General features: G+C 36.3%; 1 long non-coding RNA gene across 1 annotated transcript; it reads right to left on the bottom strand.

Annotated features, from left to right (window-relative positions):
* Nucleotides 1-585: 585 nt before the first annotated feature.
* LOC128223075 (uncharacterized) lies at nt 586-1,609 on the bottom strand. Its single transcript, XR_008259284.1, has 3 exons — nt 1,473-1,609; nt 1,060-1,319; nt 586-939 (listed from the first exon to the last, which is right to left on the bottom strand). It is a non-coding gene; the product is annotated as an uncharacterized LOC128223075 (long non-coding RNA).
* Nucleotides 1,610-12,041: the final 10,432 nt, after the last annotated feature.

Below are 12,041 nucleotides of genomic sequence, written 5' to 3'. Positions count from 1 at the left end.
CTCCTCTTAATCCTAGTCATGACTTTACATGTAAACTTGGCTAAAAAAGAATTCGCTCATGCAGACCTGGCTAAAACTAGGTTAGCTAAAAATAGTATTTTTTTAAACTTTCAAGGCCCATAATCTAGGCATGCACTGGCGGATCTGGCTGGTTTTCGAAAGGAACCGAGCTCTAATGGATCTAAATACTGTACAAGTTTCATAGAGATACAATCAAAACTTAAGACTGTATCGTGTAAACGATTTACAGTCAAAACGTCCCCAGGTCAAAACGTCCCCTGTAGCTGGTCAAAACGCTCCCATTTTTTTTGAATTTATACATCAACTTCAATGTATATATGATTAATTAAAAACAAGAAGTAATAACTTTCCAAATATTTATTTAATGTCAGGAATTATATTTGTAACAATAATGACAATAATTATACTAACATTGACTACAATTATACTTTATTTATTTGATAATAGGCAATATATTAATAACAATAATGATAAGAAGTATACTAACATTGAATATAATAATACTTTTTCTATTTGTTGACAGTAAATATAAAATTATCAATAATGATAAGATGTGTACTATCATTGATTATTATACGCTATTAACAAAACTAATAACACAAGCATATTGCAGACAATAAATAAGCAGTTAGTCCTCATCCTCAACCTCATCTGTTCTTAGAACTCGATGACCATATGTGACCGAAACCTTCTTCAGGAGCCCTGAAGTTGATATGTCGTCGGCAGTGTAGGCGTCAAACGCACTAAATAGCCTCGACTGCACCGATCGGGTTGATTTTCGTTGTATTCTCCGAAGACCGAGTTCTGATACCAGATGTATCTGCTCTTCCACATCCTTGGCCTCGCGATGTAGGATTTGGAGGAGGACGTAGAAGGGTGGTGCCGCTCCCGTCTTCATGTTCAGTCGACGATGCCACCCTGGAGGAGAGAAATTTAATTCTAAAATACATATACTTTTAATTGAATAGATGTAAGTTATAATTCTAAACATATTTTGTAAATTTCTTCTTTTGTTTGCTTTACAATTGAAACATTTACCTTCTACATATCATTGTTGGTTCGGACAGCTTGTCCGAAGACGCACCACTCCTCTACGGTCCAACACGGAGTAGAAAACCACTGCTGTTCGAAGTACTCCAACAAGGGGAGCACTGCTTCCGACGATGTATAGTCCTTCATGCACTCAAATGTTGACCGGATGTCTTCTTGTGGTAAGAAGGAGAGGCTAAGAACCTTCCGGATCGGATGAAAGCATGTGCTCTCCGGTCCTGAATATATTGGGTGGCAAGTCCAAGTCGCTGTAGGGGTAATTATATATATATATATATATATAATTATTCACATCCTAACATAACCTTTCGTTTATCTAAAAAATGTTTTAATGTTTTTTCTTGATTTTGTAACATTTTGATCATGAGTAACGTATTCAATGTGTTTTTATTGGTATGTACCTGCACGGTCCTCAAAATACCCTGACCCCAATGAAAGGTGCAGCCACAGAGCTCGATGGCTGGGAACACATCCTTCGCCGCTTTCCACAACCCCCTCTCGTAATCTACAACCATGCCCTCTAGGTCGAATTGTCCAACGATGGCGTTCTTGATGGACTATTTAGAAATATAAGAAATGAAATGAATAACAATCTCTATCATAATAATAGTGTTAATTTTCCTTATCTTGTATCGTCTCAAAAGCGGAAACATGTATACTCTTAAAATAATTGTGATAGGCTGCTCGTTTACCTCAAATACTGCAACGTAGTCAAGTGCTCTGCGCCCGGTCATCAGCGCAAACACCAGCGGCACCTGCTTGCTGCAATCGGCCCGCTTCACGAAAGCGTGTATTGTCAATAACATTACAAACGGGAGCCGCATACACTGAAAAATACGCAATGTCATTTTATAAAACATGCTTTACGAAGTCTCCATTAAAAAGATGTGTGTTCAATACTAATAAACCAAACCGGTTAGTTACTTACACAAATTAGAGATAGTCAACATTAACTTACCTTGAATGTACCATCCACTTACCAACTGAGGGCACGGCGTAGTACAGAAATTCGAGCGTCAGTCCCGAAGATGAGGTGTCGCCTGTCCTCGACAATGATGTCGTCGCGACTGAAGTTCTCTGGGATGGCATTGTTGTCCAACTGAAATCATCATCATCATCATCATCATCATCATCATCATCATCATCATCATTCATGTAAATGGTACGTGCATTATCATCATCATACATATGATTGTTTACCTCTTTAGCAACCTTCGCCGTCAATGATCTGGAAGAATGAGGCGGATGTACATGTTGCAAGGACCCGGGCGTGAATATGTCTCCAGTCTGAGTAACACTTGCCAAACACTTCAGGGTCTTGTTCCGGACAGAACACGTCCAGCAGGTGGTCTGTTGCCGATGTTCCTGAAAGATACAATACATGAATACCTTTATGTACATAAAGGTAAAAACGATACAATACAATAATACCTTTATGTACATAAAACGATTTTAAACGACGTATCATGAAAGATTCAAGTAAAACAAAATAGTTAAACATTAATATACCTAACAAAACTATAACTTTTGATTTCATTTAATTTGATCTCATTTACAGTTACTTTCACATTGTATGAGTAGCCGGCCGTGTCACAGAGGAGGTCGCGCCCTTTCTGTGACGCACCAGGAAGGAGTTCAAACGACAGCGGCGCATCTGGTATGGTCTCATCAGTAACAGGCTCATCTTGTAGAGACCTCTCAAGGATGACCCGTGGATCTGCAAATGAGGTGTCGATCCAGAAAGACCCATCTTCGACATCTGGCGCAGGTGACGGTGGTGTTTCCATTTGTGTGGCTTCTGGCGTTGGTGATGATGGCGCTTCCATTTGTATGGCATCTGGCGCTTCCATCGGGGTTGACGGCGGTGTTGGTGGTTAATCGATGGTATTTGTGATGTACATCGATCGCAGACGAATGCAATCTCCAATTCACCTCGTCAGTCACGGCGGTAGTCAGACAATGAAACTCCTGAATATCAAATGGGATATTGCAATATTTGATTGGGATTAAAACATTTAGCTTTCATAGTTTAGCATGATAATGTGAAATTTATGCATTTCGCTCGTTTTTTTTTTCTTTTCGATATAAACATATTCTCTACAATTACTGTTCTCGTTCTTTTTTTTATTTTAGTGATACGATACGAGAAGTTTATTGCGTAAAACATTTTATCACATGCTTACCCTTGTTTTCCGTGTAATATACCCATTACGAATATTTTTATCTTACACATGTGTAAGATAACCTATCAGACATTTCGATTGGCCAGACTAATCACACGCAACCTAGATATCCCTCCGCATTATTTGTAAACAAAATGGTTTAAATGCCAACAAATACTTACCGTAATATAATGAAGCTGTAAGACTTTCGGGAGAGAAATGGCTAACGAATCATAGTGCCAAAAAGCATCTTATACACAAACTTTCTGATAACAATGTTCCGCCAACCAGATAATGCAGATTACTAGTCACAGAAATATCCAGTCAGTCAACAAATACAGCCACAATAGTGACAAACACCACAAGAACATTTCAAACATCTCCATCTTGACCAACACAAGCAATATGCAATCAATGCCATTTGCTTGCCAATTTAATCAGCTGTCGGGTACCGAAAACACAAATACGAATTCCGCAGCACAGACATCTCCTTACACATCCCATGGCGGCTAGATCATCATGTTCTTTGGAAACATTCCTGGTTGAAATTAACTTTTTCAACAGCAACATCCTTGCAGTACAGAGTAAGGCTTCGCCGTTATCATCTGCATGTTGTGAAATACCATGTACACCAAGAAAACGCTGCAAAATCATCGTAGAAAGCGACAGCGAATAACTTTTAAATCCGTGCACACAGAAAACTTGACAGACCGATGTAGGTCACATAAACCGCGTAAATGCATGTACTCTGAGTGTGACGTCATCAAATTGTGTACTTATTGGGTTTTTTGATTAAATTCGTTCGTTATTCATGTTGTTGGATATTTTACTACACACTTTTGTATGTGTGACTTGTTAAGCGCTTTATCAGCTTTTAAAACTTGATAACTGCTAGTTACTTTTGTCATTTTAATTTGGAACTATTTATATGGCGCATCGTTGACATTCTACTCTTGAGTACTTTGGCTGTCAAACAATCGGTTCAGAAAGTGGAACTTAATTGGTAATAAAAACACCGTTTTAAGCATGTGATAAAAAAGATCTGACACTCGTTGTCATTTAATTCAAGAATTTTATTAAACTCGTCCATGAAAGTTGTTAGTAAGCTCGCCAGAGGCTCGCTTACTAACAAATTTCATGAACTCGTTTAATAAAATCTTGTATTAAATGACAACTCGTGTCAGATCCTATATGCTAAAAACGAAAACAATGTATGTTTTTTTACTTTCAATTGTATGAAACATAAAGACGGTATATACACGGACCCATTATTGTGAAAACGAACATTCGTGTTTTATATCAGGCATAAGGTGAAGCCAAAAATGGTCTTAAAGATAACTTTAAATCACTTGGGTATTGCAAGGCGCACGTCTTTCGAGAACGGTATCGAGATATATTTTTATATCAGAAAAAAGCAAATGTAGTGAAGGTTTTAACTGATGCCAAACTTAATTATTGTTTTAGAATTAGATCATAATAAGAACACCACTTGTTGTGAACTACAAACAAAAATGCCGTAACTGTTATGAATTTTATGTTTGTTTACTTATTTCGTCGCAAGGGGTTGACATCAAAGGTAATTGGAAACGAAGTAATTGGAAAGAAATTAATATAAAACACGACTGTCTTGGGGTTATACGACTGAATAGACAAACAGAATACTTGATCACAGTTTAACAAACGACCCATTGATAATCACAGAGAACAGTGGCATTTGGCATCGACTAAATAACGAGATATAGATAAAGATAACATCCAATAGCGTTTTTCGCTGGGTACCAAAAAGAAAACTTTTGAGCTACATTTCAATAAAATGTTTTAAAAAAAGTTGTTTAAGAGGTGCTTGAACTCTCACGTTCAACTTATAGCTGTTCATATCGCAAACATTGCATAGTATCTGCCATTTCATTTCCAGGGGTTACTCTTAATACCGAATAATACCGGATAATACCGATTAATACCAAATAACTACCGAATAATACATTTATTTTGCAAAAAAAACTTATATTAGTATAAATTTAGGTGAAGTATATATAAATATGACGTAAAAAGGTACATTTTTATTGTTTTTATTGTTTTTTTCAACATTTTATTTTATCCAAGATTTGCCTCCCTTTGTATTTTCCCGCTATCAGTTCATGAATAATAATATTATATTATCAAGATGGACGTCCGCGATCCTTGTTTCAACATTCAATAAATATAATTATACTCAATTGCAAAAGTGTTCATTTTTATTTTTTAAGTATCTCCGAACTGAAACACGTACCAGTTTGAAATTAGGTGTAATATATGTATGCAGCATTCGCTTAAGCCAGAGCCATATAATACATATCTTTATTTTATGTCTCTGCATAAGCGTATCAATTCCGTCAGTAGAGTTAACCAAGGACTTGTTTGTCCTATGTGACCTAAACTTCTTATACAAATTTGACCGCTAAGTAACTGTCATGGCCAGCCACTCAGTCTTAGTAACCTTGAATTTGCTATGGGACGGGGCAAGACGAAACTCGCCAGTTCCTAACAGGGCACGTTTGACCTCTTTGAACTGACCTATTACTAGATCATGAGCTAACTGGGCAAATTCGGTTAAACCTTTCGACTTCCAATTTACAGCTTCAACAAATGGTTGATGGATTCACAATTGTTGTTCATCCACTTTTGGCATAATGGTGCTTTCCTAGAGGGTTCGTTGACCTTGGTTTGCAAATTTGCTTTTAACTGTTTCCTAAAATACTCCAAGAAGGGCCCTGATGTGGAGGAGTATTGTTGGACAATTCGTCACAGCGCTCCTCAAAGCAAACTATGCTGATACCACTTCTCTGAATTTGAGCTGTTCCACGTTTCATATGTTGCTTACGTCCCATGCGTTCCACGCGCACTGCTATACGCAATCTGAGTACGTAACCTCATGAAATCATATTTACATTTACACTCAAACTCGTGAGTTTCAAATGATATGTAAACAAGAAGCTTACCAATGAAATGAAACATTTTGCTTTTTACGGGTCATTTCGACGCTCATTATATCATATCCTTACAAAACAAGTCATTATTTCAATTTAATTTATATTTTCACATGTATGTCGTATGCTCATGCTTTAATGGAGACCCCTTTTTCTATGAACATTCTCTGATATGACAACCAACCTGTCATCGAAGATTCTCATGAACAGTGTTTCTAAAAATGCGCAAATAAATAGAACAATTCCAGAATATAATTCCTTTCTAAATTTATTTTTAGATATTGTCATAATCATTTAGTTCACTACATAATCATTTCATACGTGCTAATACCTTAAACAACTTCTTAGTAGTTTATTTTGCAATGTTGTTACATGCTTATATTCAAACGAAACCTTTTACATATGACTTCAATATGTTTTATTTTTCTTTCACAAATATTTTATATAACTTGATACACAACTTAAAATAAACACTTTGAATCTGAAGACTTCTTGATGGACTGAACAAATGAAAACACTCTTATACATCTAAAGGGAGAATACTCAAAAATATATGAAACAGACATTTTGAACAATAGGCCTATATGCTCATAGCAGGGGTTTTTACTCAATATTTAACTATTTATATATATTTCACCTAAATTTATACTAATATAAGTTTTATTTGCAAAATAAATGTATTATTCGGTAGTTATTTGGTATCATCCGGTATTATTCGGCATTATCCGGTATTATTCGGTATTAAGAGTAACCGCATTTTCAGGTATTGTATGTTTATTGTTCGTATTAATTTTATAACATATATCATTTATTAAACATGAAGGAAATGTTTTAAAACGTCTTGTTTTATGGTTTATTTTATTGAAACTCTGATAATTTTTCTCCAAGTTCTACTGTAGTTTTGAGAGGAGTCTGTTAGCGCATGGTCTGGGCTTCAGTCCGCGTCTTAGGTTACGTGTTGTAGAACGAAATTGACGTCATCACCCATGGCGTCAATTTCAGCCTGAAGCCTCTCCACAGCGCCGCGTTTGTTGCATCAGGCACATCACTCAACTTCACTCGTTTAATAATGATATAATTGAATGAACATTTCGCGCTGACACGGATGCGAAACAGTGGCTCCAGCTCTTTTAGGAGCTGTGTATAAAAAGGAGCCAATGACACTTCCGAGCTAGAGCAAAAGAACGGATATCATCGTAAAACGTAAGTATGATTCGTTATTTTATCTAATATCACAATTATGAGGGCTTATTTGAGAAATGTGGGAATGCAGTGCCATGTGAATAGGTTTAATCTTCACACGTATTTCGTTTATTTTGTAAACATATTGTTTATGGAGTTATAAAACCGATTCTCCCATCAAACACATCAATGTTTACAAACGAAAGTAGAACATTTTCACCAATTTTCAGCTGAATTTCACTCAAGAAGCTTACATCTAAGATAAAGCCAGTATTATCGAGTGCTTTTATTTTGTCGGGAATAAAAATGACCGCCTGATTACCGGAATAAGCATGTTTATACTCCTTTTCTGGGTTGAGCTGGAGCCAATATGTTTACAAAATAACCGAAATACGTGTGAAGATTAAACCTATTCATATGGCACTGCATTCCCCAATTTCTCAAATGAGCCCTCATAATTGTGATATTAGATAAAATAACGAATCATTCTTACGTTTTACGATGATATCCGTTTTTTTTGCTCTAGCTCAGAAGTGTCATTGGCTCTTTTTTATACACAGCTCCTAAAAGAGCTGGAGCCACTGTTTCGCACTCGTGGCTGAAGGGCATTTCAAAAATAATTAAGCGTTACGGGTATAAGCATACTGAGATTTGTAAGACAGTGGAATTAACAATTTTGTTCAATGTATCTTTTGATCTTTGTAACTGCCAAGTTGTAATCGATGCATTTATTCAATTTTATTATAAGACTTCCGACGAACTCTGAACATATAACATTGAGCGATCAACGTACTATGAACAAAATACAAGGATTTTCTCAACTTTACTGACCTTATGTTACCTCTTTGTTCTTATCTTTATCATCATCATCATCATTCTATTTATCATGATTTGTATCATCATTGTATTGATCATAGTTATCATCACCATTCATCATATTTTTCATCATCATGAAAATCATCATCAGCAATTTCATCATTATCAGTATCATCAGAAGCATGTTACACGGGGAAAATGTTATAGAAAATACCAAAACGCAAGTACATTATGATGGCAGTCTTTAGGCAAAATATATTGAAGCAAATTCTTTTTATCAGGCAATTATAATCATGTATCATTATTTATTAAAATTTTAATCAAAGTATTTGATATTGATGTAAATGTGCTAAAAACAATGCAAATAATCTCCGTCGCTGCTGTCCGAGCTGAATTGTTCATAAAACGGCAATACAGCATCGTAAATCAGATAATTTCAGATAGAGAGAAGGAAGTATTTTTCTGGATACCGCCAAGATCATTGCCTACATTCACAAATTATCGTTGAGAATGACGGTCTCATTTGTTTTGTCTGGATTCATAGGGCATCTAAATGCTACCAAACAATTAACTTAATGACCAGACTCGGCGGGCCCCTGCTGCCATTTCCATATGATTGTGCACTGATCGGAGACCAAATATATCAAGATGGGGAATATATAGTTACTCCATATACGATTGCACAACTGAACAACCGTAACGGGTAGAGTGGTAGGAAGTGTTTAAATTTAATGCAAAAGTAAACAAGTTCAGGGTTACTGTTGAATATTCAATAATTGAACTGAAGTGCTATTAAGCTGTGTCATCTGTTTGGCGCAAACAACGATGCATCCTTCAACGAATAGTGAAACTATCCTGCGGGATAGATCGACAGAGGAAGTCGCTCGGTTTTGTGTTTTGAGACGCGTCATTATATCTTTCATGCAACTGTGAAAAAAGGAAATCGATATACTTCTGTTATTAGCGCGACTATTCGAATAAAAAGGTGGGCTATACTACTCGCCCCAGCGTCGGCGTCCGATTAAAGTTCTAGGGCAAGTTGGGATTTTCACTTTTAGGTCCAATACCCTACATTCAATTGACTTATTAGCTCGACTATTCGAAGAATATGGAGAGCTATACTACTCACCCTGGCGTCGGCGTCGGCGTTGGCGTCACACCTTGGTTAAGGTTTTGCATGTAAGCACCTTTAAGTCATTATCTCAGTAAATACATCAGTTATTGCATTGAAACTTTGGATATGTATTCCCAACTATCTAACATACTAAATTAATGAAGTAAGATAACAATTATTTAAATATAATGCAAATAATAGGCCTTTTTTATTCGACTTAGAAATTCTGGTTAAGGTTTTGCGTGTAAGCACACATAGGTTAATATCTCAGCAACTACTTGAGTTATTGCATTGAGACTTTATACAATGGTAGTCAACCATCCAACCTACTTAATTAACAAAGTTGGATAACTCTAGTTTGCATTTAATGCAAAATAATTGCCCTTTATTATTCGACTTAGTAATTCTGGTTAAGGTTTTGCATGTAACCACATTTAAGTCAATATCTCAGCAAATATATCCTGTATTGCATTGAAACATTAGATATGTATTCCATGATAACAATTTTTTTGAATATAATGCAAATTATGGGCCTTTATTATTTGACTTAGACATTCTGGTTAAGGTTTTGCATGTAAGCACACGTAGATTAATATCTCAGTAATTACTGGATGGATTGCATTGAGACTTTATACAATGGTTATCAACCATCCAATCTAAATAACCAAGTAAGATAACTCCAGTTTGCATTAAATTGAAATAATGACCCATTTTTATTCGACATAGAAATTCTGGTTAAGGTTTTGCATGTAACAACTTTTAAGTCAATACCTTAGCAAATACATCATGTATTGCATTGAAACTTTACACACAGGCTTCCATCTATTTAACCTTCTTATTTAATCAAGTATGATAACTCAATCTTTCATAATATATAATTTTTGCCCCTTAATTATGCGACTTAGAAATTCTGGTTAAGGTCTTGCATGTTAGCACACAGGATAATATCTCAGCAACTATTTGATGTACTGCATTGGGACTTTATACAATGGTATTCAACCACCGAACTTAAATGAATAACCAAGATAGATAACTGTATTTTGCAAATATTGGCGCTTTATAATTAGACATAGACTTTCTTGTTAAAATTTTACATGGAACCACATTTATGTTAATATCTCAGCACACCATGTATTGCATTGAAATCTAACAGTGATCCATGCATGTTTCACCTAAACGTTTCAATCCTTACATTGAAAAGCGCCGGAATAGTCGAGCGCGCTGTCTCTGTGACAGCTCTTGTTACTTCACGCAGTTGTTCGGGGCCATCACATGATGAGGTTAGATAACTCCATATTATTCATTACACAGATTATGGCCCCTGATTGACTATGGTACTTAGGTTAAAGTTTTAGGGCAAGTTGGAACATTTATTAATAACTTCTATATCCTTTGTTCAATTGACTTAATACTTCACACAGTTGTTCAAGACCATCACACAATGAGGTTACATAACTCCAATTTATCCTAAATACATGTTATGGCCCCTGATTGACTAAAGTTAGCATTTTAGGGCAGGTTAAAATTTTAGGGCAAGTTGGGATTTTCAATTAAAACTCCAATACCATTCATTCAATTGACTCAATACTTCACACAGTTGTTCAGAGCCATCACATAATGAGGTTAGATATCTCCATATTATCTTTATACAAATTATGGCCCCTGATTGACTATGAAACTTAGGTTAAAGTTTTAGGGCAGGTTGGGATATTGTTGAATAACTTCTATACCCTTCATTCAATTGACTTAATACTTTACACTATTGTTCAGGACCATCACCCAATGAGTTAAGGGCAAGTTTGGATTTTAATGAAAAAAATCTATATTGTACATTAAATGCATTTAATAAAATTAAAAATTATTTACCACCATCTTACAACAAGAAACATAAGCCTAAATACAAATTATTTTCATAATGGGAAATCAAGTTATTTGAATGACTTGTGTCATTGATTGGGTGGGCTGCTGGGAGGGCAGCATCAAAGTCACCTTATGTATCGACATTTTTACGCCCCCGAAGGTGGGCATATTAAAATCGCACCGTCCGTCCGTCCGTCTGTCCGTCCGTCCGGCTCTATAACTTTCCCTTGTATGGACATATTTTAAAATAACTTGCCACATGTGTTCCACATACCAAGACGATGTGTGGCGTGCAAGACTCGTGTCCCTACCTCAAAGGTCAAGGTCACACTTAGTGTTTATTCACAATGGAGTGCTGCATATAAGGACATAGAGTATAGGTTGTCGTGTCCGGGCTGTAACTTTCTCTTGTATGGACAGATTTTAAAATAACTTGCCACATGTGTTCCACATACCAAGACGACGTGTCGCGGGCAAGACCCGTGTCCCTACCTCAAAGGTCAAGGTCACACTTAGTGTTTATTCACTATGGAGTGCTGCATATAAGGACATAGAGTATAGGTTGTCGTGTCCGGGCTGTAACTTTCTTTTGTATAGACAGATTTTAAAATAACTTGCAACATGTGTTTCACATACCAAGACGACGTGTCGCGTGCAAGACCCGTGTCCCTACCTCAAAGGTCAAGGTCACCCTTAGTGTTTAGTTACAATGGAGTGCTGCATATAAGGACATAGAGTATAGGTTGTCGTGTCCGGGCTGTAACTTACCCTTGTATGGACAGATTTTAAAATAACTTGCCACATGTGTTCCACATACCAAGACGACGTGTCGCGTGCAAGACCCGTGTCCCTACCTCAAAGGTCAAGGTC

This window comes from Mya arenaria, chromosome 17 (assembly GCF_026914265.1).
Source record: "Mya arenaria isolate MELC-2E11 chromosome 17, ASM2691426v1".
Classification (NCBI taxonomy): Eukaryota; Metazoa; Mollusca; class Bivalvia; order Myida; family Myidae; genus Mya; species Mya arenaria.
Note: the sequence above shows the minus strand (reverse complement) of the source record. Positions and strands in the feature narration are given on the sequence as shown.